General features: G+C 41.5%; 1 long non-coding RNA gene across 2 annotated transcripts in view; it reads left to right on the top strand.

Annotated features, from left to right (window-relative positions):
* The first annotated feature begins 6,892 nt into the window (after positions 1-6,892).
* Positions 6,893-17,332, top strand: part of LOC136577429 (uncharacterized) — a 38,483-nt gene continuing 28,043 nt past the window's right edge. The window contains exon 1 of one of the 2 annotated variants that reach the window (XR_010786469.1): positions 6,893-6,922. This is a non-coding gene — a long non-coding RNA (uncharacterized lncRNA). Of the gene's footprint in view, positions 6,923-7,087; positions 7,211-17,332 lie in introns of those variants that run through there. The other variant, XR_010786471.1, reaches the window with a different exon arrangement.

Below are 17,332 nucleotides of genomic sequence, written 5' to 3'. Positions count from 1 at the left end.
GAACTTTTACGTGGTCGCCATTATGCATTGGATAACAGCAATCACGTGACCAGTAACCGCATTCCGCGGCTCCCTGTGAAATCTCCAGGCTCTTGGCTACCTTTGGTAGCCAGAAGCAGGGAGATTTTAAATTTCTTGGGCAATATTTCACTTTTGTGCATGCGTCCGCCATCATGCTGACGGGCGCATGCGCTGAACCTGGGGTAAGGTCCGCGGATCAACATCCCACCAGGGAACAAATCTGGGACCTTGGGTATGTAATTTCATCCCCCCTTACGGATACGATCCGTAAGGGGAGATGAAACTTTAACTTTATAAACTTTTAACTTTTTTTTTTTTACTTTTTAACTTTATATGATCACCGTTATCCAATAGATAACAGTGATCATATCACTGGAAACCGCATACAGCGGTCCCCAGTCATATCTCCCTGCACTCGGCTATCTGTGACAACCGGGTGCAGGGAGATTTTGAATTTGCCGGGCTCGCCGGCCTTCTGCGCATGCGTGCCACATCGGCGATGCGCAGAAGCCAGCGGGGGGTCCGGAGACCGGCCGGAGGACATGGAGGAAGCGGGGTGAGTATTTTTACCTTCCCTCATGGATCCAATCCATGAGGGGAGGTGAAACTTTTCTTTTTTTAACATCTTTGTTTACTTTTCCGCGATCGCCGTTATCCATTGTATAACGGTGATTGCGGTACCGGGGACCGCTCACCGCAGTCCCCGCTGACATCTCCTGCCTCCCGGCTACCTACAGGACCCAGAAATAAGAAAACCGAATATGGACAAATCCAGAGACAATATCATTGGGGGTATCTAATCATTGGAGGTAACTTGCATTGTAATCACTTTCACTGTGTAGAGATGGTATTTGAGTAATTATATGATACCAAAACACATAACTCAACATTATCTTCATCTGGTTGGTAAGTAATATTTACCCCAGTTTGGCTTGAAGGTTTTCAGGTGCTCAGGCTGACCGTGAGTCAAATGGCTTGAATAGCAACAACAAAAGGAGAAAAAATGGTTCCTTAAAAACACTTCTTATATTCTTCTTTAATTACAAAAAGTCTATAAAATTATAAATGATGGGTACCAAGTGATACCCTGTCAATGCACAGACGTGTTTCAAAAGACACTGCTTTCTTGATCACAACTACTAGACTGAAATGCTACTTCTTCTTAAAAACAATTACGAACCAATCATTGCACATTTAAATCATATGTGCTTATTTCCAGAAACCTGATTGTGACACCCAGAACCAAAAGAGGGAGAAAAAAAATTCTCTTTACCTTATCTTTAATAAATATACAGCAAATCATTTTTTAATTTAAACCCACTGGTAAGCAAGTTCCCAACGTCAATATCCGAAATGCCTCTCTGCTGAGGACAAATTTTCTCCAATCCCCTCCTCTTAAAGGTTTTTTTTACAGCTTCAATACACAGAATCTGAATGACTCCAAAGAGCCTAAATAATGTTCCAAAAAAAGTCTGGCAACTGCCGAAGCATTTTTGTTCTTTTTCTCTATATCATTAATGTGCTCCATGATACGTGTTTTAACTTGTGAATCGTGCAGCCAATATAAATTTTATTACAATTAGTGCAAAATACATTGTAAATGACATGGTTACTATCACAACTGATGACATTTTTAATAATAAATAAAGATTTTCCATCTGCACTTTTAACACTTTTAGTTTTAATCCTGTATCTACAAACTCCACATGTAGTGCTACCACATGTAGAAAAAACCTTTTGGGATAACCAGCTCCAAGAATTATTAACTGATGTGAAATAACTTGTTTGCTAATTTTCTATTTCTTTTGGGAACACATTGCATGCCTTTTCTAATATTTGTTTTAAAATTTTGTCCTGTTTTAGGATGGGTAGATATGAGAAGAACAATTGCTTCACAGTTTGAAAAGTCCTACTCTAAGCTCTTGAAAATATCAGTCTGTTCTCCACTTTAGTTTTGACTGCTTTATGGGTGAAGAGTATTTCTTAAAACACAATTTTTTCACGTTTGATGGTATTTTTTACCTACGGATAACAGTAGCCCCCATGGGGGTCGAGATTCTCTCCGATGCTAGCTAGTCTGATGATAGCTTGGTGGGAGGAGCAATATATATAATCTCATTCTAACCCACATAAAACTCAGATAGTGTGGTATGCTCGCTTCATAGACGATATCATTATTATATGGGACCGCACTGAGGCGTCCGCACAGGATTTTGTATATTATCTCAATGATAATCAATATAACTTGAAGTTCACCAGTCAAATGATGCTACTGTTACGTGTGCTGCTGAGACATGTTGTACTACTGTGCTTCCAGCTGCACAGCCCTCACAGGGTTAATTGATTGAGCTGGCTGGGTGTGGTACTTCCTGCTAGCCAATCTCCTGAGTCTGTGCTCACATATAAACCCAGCTCCTGATCAGTCTCTGTCTGGTGTTCCGGGTGAGCAGTCATGAATCCTTGTCTGTTGAAGTTTGCTGTGTGATTTGTGCCCTGTGCTGGTTCATGTCCGTTTGTTTGTTTATATTCTGTCAGTTTTGTGTCAGCTTGCTGTGTGAACTGTGATTTGTGTCCTGTCCTGTTGCAGCTTGCTGTGTGAACTGTATCTGGTGCTGCTGGACTCCTGGTTAGTGTAGGAACTAGTGGTATAGCCAGGAGCCGTGAAGTGGCCCGCTAGCTTTCATGTTTTGTACAAAATGTCAACTAATACCTGGTATTTATATTCAGCTTCCTATCTGTTACTAGTGGTTGCATTTTGGCTGCTGTATGCTGTGTATTCTGGCTCTGTGTGTCCTGTTGTTTAGTCCTTGTCATGTGACATGTGAATGCGTCCTGTCCTGGTGCGTGGCTCCTAGGATCAGCTAGGGCCCAGATCCGAAGACCGCTGGGCTGCTCTTATTGGGGCAATGTCCCTGCTTAGGTAGGACCAGGTCAACCTCCCAGTAGCACAGGGTCAGTTGCCTGAAACCCATGTGAATACCATGTGCAACCTGTGTGCGTACCCAGTCCTCTTTGGTCACGATCGTGTGGGCCCCGTGCTTAGTTTGCCCACACGATCGTAACAGCTACTGTATCCTTTCTTGATCTCACTCTCTATGTGAATAAAAACACTTTTGAAGTGGAAACCTCCTTTTGTAGGAAAAGTGATGCAGCTGCTACATCTCAGACCATTAAAGCGATACCTGTAGGAGAATTAATTAGAGCCAAGCGTACGTGTTCCCTTAAAAAGGATTATACAGTTGCTGGAGCTGATCTATGCAAGCGACTAAAAGATTGGGGATGCAGAGATTGGATGCTAAATAGAGCTATGAAAAGGGTTAATAACATGGATAGAAATGTCTCTTTGTAGGATAAAATATTGATTCATGTGCTAATATGCTGGTGATATAGTGGCCAGCATATTAGCGCATGCGCCTGTTTGAGCCCTAACTGCCGAGAAATACAATTCTGTGCTGATTGTGTGATGATAACACCTGGATATGACTGAATACACTATATATTCTTTTCTACACATGACTTTACACACATGAAAGCTTTTGTATTTTGACGTGCATGGCTATCTTTTTCTCTTTGCTGTCTAGTCACATTGAATATGTACAGGAGCAATAGGAAAATCTACTGCAAGAAATTTTGTGGAAATGTTGCCTCTATATTGTTTGCTTCACAGATAACGTGCATATTTATGGGATGGAATTGCTTAATGTTCCTAGTAAATGTGCTCACTCTCAGCAGGAGGGAGGTCAGCATTAATGCTTCGTATAAATCGTACCTAAGACATAAAGTCTTTCAGCCAGAAAATGTTCTTCCTCTGCTTCCTGCGGAGCACTTTCCTGCACTTTGTTTCTAAAGACTTTTTTGTGCTTAATATTTGAAAGCGTTTTATGAATACTGTTAATTATAAAATTACATGGAGATAACCCAATGTTTACTATAGTTGATAGACAATTTAATTAAACTAATCTGAAATCTCTACATATAAAAATACTCACATTTACCACCATGTGCAGGTATCCAGTTTTGGACTTAATTGAATCATTACATATACTCATTGCCAAAAAAAATTAAGCACCTAGAAGAAGTTGTCAGAATCAAATCAAACTTTATAAGTGTGATTGTAACATTGATGTAAGTAAGTGATTAAAATATCAGGGCAAAAGGATAATTTATTGTGGAAAACTGCACACTTGAAGTGAGGCTCTAGTACCCTGTTGTACTACCTCTAGCTTGGATACAAGATGTGATATGGGGGGCATGGAGGCTCTAGTACCCTGTTGTACCACCTCTAGCTTGGATACAAGATGTGATACGGGCAGGCATGGAGGCTCTAGTGCCCTGTTGTACCGCATCTAGCTTGGATAAAAGATGTGATACAGGTGGGCATGGAGGCTCTGGTATCCTGTTGTACAATCTCTAGCTTTGGATACAAGATGTGATACAGGTGGGCATGGAGGCTCTAGTACCCTGTTGGGCTGCCTTTAGCTTGGATGCAAGATGTGATATGGGTGGACATGGAGGGATACAGGTTCTGTATGGTATCTTGCGGAATACTGGACCACATTTACTGTTACTGAGCCTCTAGATCATGCAAACTCGTATGCTTTTGAAGTTGGCATCCCAGATGGTCCCGTACATGTTCAATTGGTGATAAATCAGACGATAGGGCAGGCCACAGAAGTGTGGTAATGTTGTTGAGGCATTCCTGTGAAACCCTTTCTGTGTGTGCCCAAGTACTATCCTCCTAAAAAATGCTTTTTGGAAGCTGCCATGAGAGGAACACATGTGTCTGCAGGATGTCCTGAACATATCGCTGAGCTGTCATTGTTCCTTGTACTACTACAAGGGGTGTCTATAGGTCATATGCAATGGAACCCCATATCTTCATGCCAGTAGTGGGGGCAGTATGCCGCCCCACAGCAAAGGCAGGGTTGAGGTGCTCACCCCTAGGACTCCAGATACGAACACAGCCATCATCAGTGCCAAAACTAAGCCTGGATTCATCACTGAAGACAATTCGGTTCCACTCCATAGCAGTCCAGTTTCATCTTTCAGCAAAGCGCCTGGAAATGGTTCAGACAAACACAGGGGCCTGTAACGATGGCGTCACCTGTCTCTACATGGTGAACACAAAACACTTGTGCTTGCCGGAAAATCCTCTCTACTGCTGGTTTAGCAAGGGCATCCTGAGCTTGGTTGCCTTGTGTGCATGCCTCATGCATCCAATGGTCCCAACACCTCCTAACAGTCTGATCAGGATGGCTCAGGTGACAGGTAATTCATGAATACGACTATCCAGCTTCTCGCATTCCAATAATGCACCTCCTCTCAAACTTTGTTAACTGTGAGAAGTCTCTTCAATTGCATTGTAGAGGCATGTCTAGTGGAATATTGATCCAGAGAAAGTCTTCAGGCAGAGAGTTCCATAGTCTCACTGCTCTTACAGTAAAGAACCCCTTTTGTGTTGGTATAAAAAACTTCTTTTATCTATGCTTAGAGGATGGCCCCCTTTGCTACAGTCACAAGCCTTGGCATAAATTGATCATGAGAGAGATCTATGAATTGACTTCTGATAAATTTTTACATAACTATTAAAGGGGTTGTCTCGCGGCAGCAAGTGGGGTCATACACGTCTGTATGGCCATATTAATGTACTTTGTAATATACATCGTGCATTAAATATGAGCCATACAGAAGTTATTCACTTACCTGCTCTGTTGCTAGCGTCCCCGTCTCCATGGATCCGTCTAATTCTGATGTCTTCTTGCTTTTTTAGACGCGCTTGCGCTGTGCGGTCTTCTCCCCTTCTGCTCGGTCCAGGCATGAGCGGCGTTCTGGCTCCGCCCCCTTCTACGCGTCATCGCGTAGCTCCGCCCCGTCACGTGTGCCGATTCCAGCCAATCAGGAGGCTGGAATCGGCAATGGACCGCACAGAGCCCACGGTGCATCGTGGGTGAAGATCCCGGCGGCCATCTTGGTGAAGGAAGAAGAAGGAAGACGTCGCAGAGCGGGGATTCGGGTAAGTAATATGTTTTTGCTTTTTTTAACACATCCCTTGTGGTTGTCCTGCGCCGAACGGGGGGCCTATGGAAAAAAAAAAAACCCGTTTCGGCGCGAGACAACCCCTTTAAGTCATTAGAATGCCCCTTAGCTGTCTGTTTTCAGACATTGTGATAGACCTTCAGAGTGTAACAGGCATGTGTTTTCGACAGATTGGCCCTTTAAAGTCCCCCATAATAGTTACCTTGTGATTTTCTGCTTTATTTATTTGCTCTAGTAAGATTTTCAGTGGATTCTGTTATATTTGGTGGTCTATAGAAAAGGATTTTATTATTATTTTTCCTTCATGTATTTCTACCCATGGAGACTCCACATGTTCATCTCCCTCACATATATCTTCCTGTAGTATGAGCTTGAAACAGGACATTTCATAAAGACAAACCCCTCCCTCTTTCAGTTTTTTGCAAAGCCCTTCTGAACAAAAGGTAACCCTGTAAGTTAGCCGGCCAGACACAGATTTCATCCAACCAGGTATCAGTTATTATCATATAAACAAAAATAGGAGTGGAGAGGAGCTGCTACCGTTAAAAAAATTTCATTCTTTATTGAATAAAAAAAATTTTTTGTGTGTTTTTTTTTTTTTTCTTGGACTTTTACTTTGTAGGAATTTTTGCTTTACAGATTCCTTTTCCCTTTAAAATGTTCACTTATTTATTACTGTATAGATGTATTCAAATACTACTTTCCAGATATCCACATACATACTTGTTCCTCTGTCTGTCTGTTTTAAACTCTTTTGCAACAAATCTCTGTATGCTGGTTACAACATGTGGTGTAATTAACTCCTGAACACACCCTCCACACCATTCCTCAGCCATCTCTCCTCCTGACAAGCTAGCACACACAGGTATTGCTTCTTTGATTTTAATTTGTATTTTGTCTATAAATGTCTTGTGTATTTCATACCTCATAGCTGTTGATAAAGGCTACTATAGCCGAAACGCATTCAGCGCGAACCTGTGAGCTGTATGCTTTTTTTATTCAATAAAGAATGAAATTTTTTTAACGGTAGCAGCTCCTCTGCACTCCTATTTTTGTTTATATGGAATTTAGCCGTTTGCCGTCGGCTGCTTGAGGACGGAGCTCCTGTTGAATTTCAGATCTCTCTGCAATACTGAAAGATACTGCTGGTGAGGTGAGCCCATATTTCTTTTTTTGGCTTATCAGCTATTATCACTATGTCATAATTTTCCACTAACATTATTACTTCCAGTTCGTCAACCTTATTGGTCAGAATTCTAGCATTAGTCACCATGCAATTCAGAGGCTTTGGATTAATTTTTATTTTGAATATGTCCCTGCCAGTTTTAGAAGGAACAACCCCCCCCAACGCTCCACCCCTATTTCTATTACATAGTCCCAGATTATTGCCTACACTATCTTGCACTCTCTATCTGGTTACTCTTCCCCCAGTTCATATTTTAAACACTCCTCCAACCTTTTAGCCATCTTTTCCCCAGCAAAGATGCACCTTCCCCATTGAGATGCAGCCAATCCCTACGGTAGAATCCGTAGCCAACTACAAAGTCAGCCTCATTCTCCAGGAACCCAGACCTCTCCTTCCTACACCAACTCCTGAGCCACTTGTTTACTTTCAGAAAATACTACTTCACCCTAATTTGTTTTGCCTGCTGTATTTTTTTGCCCAAAACAGGACTGTTTATTGTAAAAACAAAATGAATTGCATAATAAGGTCATATTCAGATGGCCATATATGAGTTGAACCTGAGAAACTCGGGTACAACTTGCATCAGATAGCACACGTACTGATATTCATGGACCCTAGAAGAGCTATTCTCTTCCATAATAATGGATAAGAATAGAACATGCAGAGATTATTTTCACATGACTCATCAATCTGTCTGTGTGAAAAATCGGCCATGTGAACAGCCTTATAGGCTACTATGCAGTTCATGGAATACACGAATAGTACACAGCCTGAATATGCAGCCAGGTGAATGGACCCCAACTATGAGCCACAAACACAGTACTGTAAAAAGAAACTAAGAATGATATAATAATAATCAGGATTCATAAAGATATGCAACTTAACCATGTCAAAATTTACCAAACCTCCATCAACACTGAATTTAGCACAACAGGCTGCTGACAGACTGGACCAACATATTAAATGACTGAATACCATTGTGATATGTAATACCCAGTATTAGTGGTAGAAAATCCTACTATATGCTATGGGGAGAGCATAGTCTTCCCTGAGGGTCCTATGTGGTAGAACTGCACTTGGAACAAGTGGCAAGTTTTCTTAAAATAATTGTATGCTAGTCCACATAAAAGCTATGGTTCAATTTTATCGGATGTCACCACTCTTGATATGTGTGTTTTAGTAAATACTTGTATTCTTCATGATAACCTCGTTTTATAACTCTGCGTTGTGCCATTCCTTTGTTATTCTTCCTGACGATTTATGAATACAGTAACAACTTGGTGTTATCATTCCCAAATGAGCTTGTCACTACACAGTCTGGTTTTGTTATCACTGATTGGATAGTGTGAAAGTGTGAATGGACACAACCCCAACTGACAACACCTAGGTGTCAATTTATTCATAAATTTCTAGCAGGAATAGCAGAGAAATGGCATAACACACTTATAAGATAAGACGCTACATAATTAACTAAAGAAAGAACACAACTATTTAATATAATGGACGTATCAACAGAGCTTGAGATCTATAAAATAGATGTCTTTATGGGCTTTTAAATCATCCATTTAGCTAGTTAAAGGGTTTGTTGCACCTTAAAAAAATCCTAAGCTTAAAACTGTATAGAATAAAGATAAAATGCATTCTCACCTACTTCAGCGCCCCCTGTCTAGCACTGGAACCACCAATTCCACCACTTGGAACCAAGGCGAACCAAGCTGGCAGTCCCGTGCCATTCATTTTATTTTACACAATTTCAAGCTTGGAATTTTTTTAAATCCCAGAAAACCTCTTTTATTACCTTGGCACTAAATATTTAATTTCTCTAAAGAATAAAGGCAGAAATTGCAGAAATGCATTAAACTTTCTTAAAAACCTTCCAGAAATCACAGTTTTATGCATTTATAGAAGCATAGAGCAGGCAAGTTTTGTATAAAATGTCTGCACATCAATTTTTGACTAAGACCTTATTTTTATAGTCAAAATGTGGTAATCATTAACGTTTATTGCCACTATATTCATTACTTCAGGAATGATATACTACATTGTAAAGTTACCATTATCACTAGCAGACTTAGGGCTCTTTCACAGGAGCACATATCGGCTGCGTTTTTACAGCTCCCCATCTGATGCATTGGAACCAGTTCAGATGGGCATATCCCCAATGCGTAAAAACAGCCAGCCAGCAAAGATAGCACAAACGGTGTGCATTACTGACGGCTGTTTTTACGCCAGCCATCCCATAGACTCCTATGGGAGCTGCCGGGGAAAAGGGAGGTGGGAGGGAGTTTAGCAGCATGTCTGCTAAACTCCCACCCCCTTCCCTCCTCCTCTCCGCCTCGCTAGTCTGCTAAGCTCCTGCTCCATCTCGGCCCCCTCCCATTGCTGGCAGCTAGCAAGTAGTGGAGAGGGGGCCTGAGTTTAGCACACTAGATCCTGCCCCCTCCCCTAGTGACAATCGGCGAGGAGGCGGAGAGGGGGAGGCAGTTTAGCAGAGCTAAACTGTATACCCCCGCCCGACTGTATTTTGGGTGTGCACTCGGCTGTCTGAACTTGCATTAAAACGGAAGTTTTAATTTTTGTTTGCACTGTGGCTGTGACATGGCTGGCCGAAAATCTTCATGCCTTTGTGAAAGAGGCATTAAAGTGGTTGTATCAAGATCTAACATCCACAGGCTAGGGGATAGCTTTATAATCAGTAGGGTTTCAAAATTTGGACTTCCAGCAATCCTGAGAACAGGGGTCCCAATAGTCCCCACAAAAAATGGTGCAGAACATCCTTGGCTCAATCCATGCAGGGACTGTAAGAACCCTCATTTTCAGAATCAGTTGAGGTCCCGGTGGTTGGACCCTTACTGATCATAAAGCTATACCCTAAAGGAAATTATCACAGCTGCTTTAGAATTCTCCCTGCTGTCATCTCTCTGCTCAGCTTTCAAATTCCCCGCCATCAGCACTGTGAAAGGAAGCGCTGTGATTGGATCATTCACAGCCTATCACAGCGCTGACGGTGGGGAATGAGAGAGCCGAGCAGAGAGGACAGCAGGGAGGATTCTAGCAGCTTGCCGCACTGCCGCCGGGGACACAGACACCTGCTGGGAGGTAAGTATGGAGGTTTTTTTTTTTACCCAACATATACTCGAGTATAGCTCGGCTTATACTCGAGTCAATAAATTTTACCAGTTTTTGTGATAAAACTTATGGACTCGGCTTATACTCAGGTCGGCTAATACTCGAGTATATATGGTATATGGGACATTATTAATGAGTGGTGGCACATGAGGGTCTTTAAGGCACACAATTACTGAGTAGGTACCCATGAGGGGACTATTACTGAGTGGGTGCCTATGAGGGATATAATTACTGAGGAGGCACCCGTGAGGGGAAATATTACTGAGCGGGAGCCTATGAGGGAATTATTACTGAGTGGGGCACTTTTACTGTGTTTGGGGCACTAAAAGTGGTACATACTGTGTGGAACCTGCAGGGAGCACAAAAATGGGGAATACTGTTATTGTGTGAACCACTACATCTATCATTACTTGTATTTGGGGCACTGTGGATGGGGAGATTATGCAAAGGTTTGAAAAATGCAGCCAAGTGGCTGGGAAATTGTGTGGTCAAAGATGTCTCTGTCACATTCCACAGAGACAAGTTATGACCATGAGAAGTCAGATGGAGAAGAAAAAAGAAATTCAGCAACTCCAGTCAGAGACTATGTCATTTGTGATCACTGGATATAATGGTACTATAATTACTTATATGGTCTGTACCACAACTTTATAGAGCTGGTATCTACCATGATATGGTCACTGTATTGGGGGGGCAATAATGATCTTTGTATCATATTTTTTTTCAGCAACACTATGGTGATATTATGTGGCCACAGTCTGGGGGTATTATCTGGGCCTCATATAGCGTTATTATTGATCTTTGCAGTGGTCTTTATTCAGTGGCAGTGCTATGTATGGTATTAATCACTGTGTGACAGTAGTAATTGGCCCTCATAGAGTGTTATTGGTAATAGTGACCTTTGTAGTGGTCTTTACTCAGTAACAGTATGGCTGTATTAGCCACTATGTGGTGGGTGGTTATATTTCATCAAGGTCTGGTGCTATTATTTGGCCTTTATACAGTGTTATTAATGGTAAAGTTAAGGCTCATTTAGACACAACGATTATCACTCAAAAATTTGCTCAAAGCCATCTTTTGAGCGATAATCCTTGTGTGTAACTGCACTGACATCGTGCAGTTTTTGTTAAACCATCGCTCATCGTTGTCTTTCAGCGTGCTGAAAGACAACGATGAGCCTTATCAGGGATTCACAGCGGGATACAGCTGATACTATTGTTTCAGCTGTATCCCGATCCCTGATGACAGGTGGGGTGTAAATAATCTCTGATTTATTTTATAGGATATAGGATTTACAATTTTTACTCACTTGATTGATTTCCGTGGTGCATATAATCTTATTAGAATATGTGAAAGAGATGAGTGGAAAACATCCATTCAATACCAGAGAGAGATATTATTAATACGTTGTTACGCCTTTTAGCCTGTGTAATGCCCCTGCCGTGTTTCAAGAATTGCTGAATTATGTTTTCCAAGACCTCTTGTACTCCTCAGTCATTGTATACTTTTATGACATATTGATATTTTCTTGTGATTTTCCTTCATACCACAAACATGTTAAGACAGTCCTACAGTGTTTACAGAAAAACTATTTCTATGCCAAGCCTGAAAAATACCTATTTGAACAATCCAGTGTGCTCTTTCTAGAATACATCATTTATGCCCAGGGTCTCAATAGGGACTAAGTAAAGCTATCTGCTGTTCCCATTTGGCAAAACCTCAGTGTCTGAAGACCATTCAGCAATTTTGTGGGTTTACAAATTATAACTGCCAGTTTATCCCACACTTTTTCTCTTTGACTGCTGTGCTTCCCGCCTCAATTTCTCCTCAACATACCATCCTCAGTCTAACAGCCAAGTTAAATCAGTCTTTGGAACAGTATCTCCATCACTTCACATCAGCCCGGCAAGATAATTGGTCATTCCTTCTCCCCTGGGCTGGGTTCACTTGCAATAATTACAACAATCAATTTATAGGGTCAACAACATTCTTCATGGTCTACACTCAGCATTCCCATGTGCCTGTACCTGTTGCCTCTTCCACTGATATACTGTACCTGCTGCACCAAGAGTTTATGAAAATTTAGCACTGGAATAGAAATGTGCTTATTCACTCTACTGAACCTATGAAAAAAGTCGCTGATAAGAAGAATCCACCAAAATACTCTCCTGGAGACTGTATGGCTGTCCTCAAGAAATATTCATTACAGGTTGCCCTTGTTAAAGTTTGTGCCTCGCTTCCTGGGCCCCTTCAATGGCTTAAAGCAAAGTAATCCAGTAACATACAATCTTCATTTGCCACCTTCTTGGAGTATTCCATTCCATATTTTTCTCCTAAAGCCATTAGTTCTCAGCTAGTATTCTCATCAGTCTGACTCTCTTGCACTATCTATTATCATTGAAAATTTAAAAAAAAAGGGGGAAAAAGGGGGCAAATTATTCTTTTCAGTGGATTGTAAAAGCTGCAGTAATAAGGAAATATCATGGGCGCTTCAAGAAAACATTAATGCCCCGAGTTAATTAGGAAATTTTATTTTACAAGAAGGAGGGGACCTAGGGGAAACACTGTAATGGTGTGTTGCCATGCATGCTGTACTCTGTTCTTCTTTGCATCCCTGGTGTCTGTCCGTAGGACCAGTGTGCTCCCTAGACCTGTTTCCCTCCAATCCAATCCGTGTACTTACTATATTAGGTATCTATTCCCTAGGGTGGATGCCTAAGCAATGTGGTCTCATTCGCCATTTGTAACAAAGCCCCGTGTTTGTATATTCTAGTTCTGACCCTTATCTGGCTCAAACTATTCTAACTTCTGTGTTCCCTGACCTCAGCTTTAATTACTGAACTATGTTATTGCTTGCTGCCTGCCCTCACCTTCTGCCTGAACCCCATTATTACTTCCATGTCACCCATGCGGACCTTTTCTATGTTTCCGGATAAGCACCTGTTGATACCATGGGGTAATGCAACTCAACTCAATGCAGCATCAGCAGCCACACAACCAGAACTATCTGTGCAAGTAATAGTTTGGGGACCCCACAGCAAAGACTGTACTCTGCTTGGAGGGGTCAAGGGTGAAAACTGGGAATCCCTAGGTGCTGCTTCCCAGTTAGCCCAAAGTCGAACTCATGTGTGGCAAGGTGGATTTACATCTGTCTGCCTGACACTTAGTTTGCAAAATTAATTATTACTATTACTGCTTTTCTCAAATTAACACCTTAACACAGTAACAGATCACTTGGAGGTATATAAAGGTGATTAGGGGTCATTTTTGTGTAGAGTCAATAACAATAGGGAATGGGGAAGGGAAGCAGGGAAGGGAAGTTTCACCATGGTAAGATTCTGGATCAAACAGGCAAATTATGTCTTGAGGCCAGGATTCAGGCTGAATAAACAATAAAGTCAAGAGTATGTGTGTGAAGAGCATTACCCAACAGTGCTATTGAGTCCAAGAGGGCAAAAGAAAGCACAATACTATTTTGATGATCAATTGAACATGTGGAAATGATCGAAATCTGGAAGGGATCGAAATGTGTGAATCTGGACCAATTCCATTAAGTGCTTTTTGAGTGAGATGTTGGGTTTTGGGTTGTGTGATATCAGATCTTCCATGTGAGGGAAACTGCTGAAAATCCATATTTGTCTTTCATCTGTTTGGTGATGTTGTCATTTTTGTCATCCAAAATCATGGCCATATTCTTAAGCACATACAGAGTGTTATATAATTGAAACTGACTCTTTAAAAGGATCAGATCAGCACTTAAATAACAGCAAATGATGTTGGGAAGTAGTTGTACACTTACTTTGTATTCCTGTTTGTGGTATGAGGAACAAAGCCTCCAACCCTTTTTCAGGTCGACCATTGTTGACCGGGATTACAGAAACAGACCCAAAACTGGCTGGTTTCTTAACTCCCGCAGAAGTGAATTGGGCTTACCAAAGCAGTGCAGCACAGTAAAATACCCGGTTTCTGCATCTGTTTATATTGCTTTTAAAAGAGGTTTTCTGGGGCTAAACGGTTGATGACCTATCTTCAGAATAAGTCATCAATAGTTGATTGGCAGGTGCCTGCCACTTGGGATCCCCCCCTGATCAGCTGATTGAAGAGAGCACAACGCTTGGATGAGCACTACGGCTCCTACTCAGGCTTCTGACATCACGTTCATTAGTCACATAGCTTGAGAGCAGCTAGGTCCCATTCAAACAAATAAGACTGAGCAACAATACGAAATTCCATGCAAGGAAAGAGTGTCATCCACGCTTGCTTAAAGAGTAAAATGTGTAATCTTCCTTTATTTAGTCATATTAAAATTGCCAGGTATACACATCTCTAACCAGACGCGTATCGGCTGCGCAGAGCCTTCGTCAGTGGTAGGGCAACAATACCAGGCAAGGCTGCTATACAATGTACTGCACTGTGCTTGGTATGGACTGAAGTAAAATGGATAGGTCTCCAATAGCGTAGTCTAGAAAAACCCCTTTAATACATTGAAAGACTTCATTCTGTCACCAAATGAACGAAATTGAACTATAGGGTTCAGTGAATCAGCATTGAAATATTCGGAAAAGTATAAGTAGTAAATCAATTCAGAGTTCTGAAGCATTGTCATATTCTGTATATCTTAGAAGGTGTAAAAGGGTATTACAATGATTCAAAGTGAAAGCTGTGTGCTTCATAAGGTGATAGCATATAATTTTGTAATATAATGTTATAGCTTGTTTTACAAAGCTGCAGAGATATTGCTTTACCTGCATCCCTCCCCTGCTTAGTTCTCCATTGGTATCCATTGGTTATGGCCTGTACGCTCTACTGTGTTACTGGTCAAGCACGCTCAGTGCCTTCAAATTCTGTAATGACAACATAGTTTGTAGAGTCGTGAATGGGCACTTGTCAGTAACTGTCAATACGGCTCTGTGGGAGATGTAGTTTTTGCACTCCCCGATGGCCATATTAACCCTTTCCAATCCAATGTCGGGCCTTCCCCGACATCATCATTTTCCTCCACAGCTCCGATGTCGGGACAGGCCTGACACTGCAGTGCAGGAGTGCATCTGCACCCAATCTTATCAGACACATCGGGTGCAGATACACTCCTGCACTGGTCCTCATCGGGGACCCCCGTGGAGAAGGCAGAAAAGGTTTTTAACCCTTTCTGCCTTCTCTTTTACACATTACATAGCGCTCAATTAGCGCTACCTAATGCACGGAGATTCCGGTCGGCGATCATGTGACCGCCAGTGTCACCTGACCCCCAGCGGTCACATGAACGCCGAGCCGAGAGCCTGCACCGTGGGGGGGGCCTGCTTACCTGTCCGGCATCTTCCGCATTCTCCCTTCTGTCTCCCGGCTCGGCGATCATGTGACCGCTGGGTACCACCTGACCCCAGCGGTCACATGATAGCCGAGCCGGGAAGCAGAAGGGAGAATGCGGAAGACGCCGGACAGGTAAGCAGGCCCCCCCACGGTGCAGTGAGCACCAGCACCCTCCTGAACTCTGTCAGTTCCCGAGGGTGCAGGGAAATGTATTTTTTCTCATCCATTCTCACCAGCTCCAATTTATTTGGAGCTGGGGAGAATGGATGAGAAAAAATAATTGGATTGGAAAGGGTTGAATAAGAATGTGGAAATTTGAAGCTGGCTGAAAAGCAGTAGTGGCGCAGGTCGGTAAAAAAAGATACTGAAGTTCAGTTTGATGATTTATTTTACAGAAATATTTGGAATAATGTCAATCAGTGGAAATGTTAGGGAAATTTTTTTCATTTTGCGCAGTCTCCAGAATACCCCTTTAACACTGTACTTTGTTACCTACTTCACTTGTGCACTATTCTATATAACAAATGTATGTGCTAATATGTTTCTAATGTGCTGTCATATTTTGGTAATAACATCTTTATCTTCTGTTAGATATTACTGTTCGTACAAAATCTGGTTATAAGAATGCGTGAGATTTGAAGAACAAAAAATCCTTTATCTTGTGTAGTACATCTCAACACTTTGTCAAATTTGACGAAAGAGTGTTTACAGTCTGGAAAGTTGGAAAGTCTCTGCTTTTCTAATTAATTTTGTTCTTGTCCAAGAAAAGAAAAGTTCATGATCTTTACTTAATTAAAAAAAAATCAAACAGGACTACAGACTGTATATTAAAATTTCTATATTTAAAATTGTGAGCAGATTGCAGCACTGATATTCAGAGAACAAGTTATTGATTTTGCTACCATTGTATCTAAAGTTAACATACTCTTACTATACATGTTTATACATTTTACAACACATCTGCATCTATAGATGATGATTTTACTATACAAAATACCATTTACCTACTAAGAAACAACATATAAAATACTTTTTCAATCTTTCGTGAGACAGTGAAATGAGTATGAGTGATTGTGACATAAGTTATACAGTGGATATGAAAAGTCTCCATCTACCCACCACCAAAAAAGCTATGGCTCTTGAAAGGTAAGGATGAGACAACGGCTGAACTTTTTGGCCATAATTCCAAAAAGTATGTTTGGTGTAAAGCCAACACTGTGGATGACTAAAAGAACACCAGACCCACAGTGAAAATGGAGGAGGCAGTATTATGCTTTGGGGCTGTTTTTCTGCTGCTGGAATTGAGGTGGAGGGAATCATGAACAATTCCAAATATCAGTCCATTTTGGCACAAAACTTTCAGGCCTCTACTAAAAAACTGAAGATGAAGAGGAATTTCACCTTTCAGCATGACAATGACCCGAAGTAAACCTCCAAAACAACAAAAGAATTGCTTCGCCAGAAGATCAATGTTTTGGAATGTCCCAGGCAGAGCCCAGACCTGAATCCAATTGAGTTGACCTGAAGAGGGCGCTACACACGAGATGCTCACAATCTGATAGTTTTGGAGCACTTATAGAGGGGAAAGTGGGCAAACATTGCCAAGTCAAGATGTGCCATGCTGCTAGACACCTACTCAAAAAGACTGAA

Source organism: Eleutherodactylus coqui, chromosome 1 (assembly GCF_035609145.1).
Source record: "Eleutherodactylus coqui strain aEleCoq1 chromosome 1, aEleCoq1.hap1, whole genome shotgun sequence".
NCBI classification, from domain to species: Eukaryota; Metazoa; Chordata; class Amphibia; order Anura; family Eleutherodactylidae; genus Eleutherodactylus; species Eleutherodactylus coqui.
The sequence above is the reverse complement of the archived record's forward strand: the minus strand, read 5'-3'. Positions and strand labels throughout refer to the sequence as shown.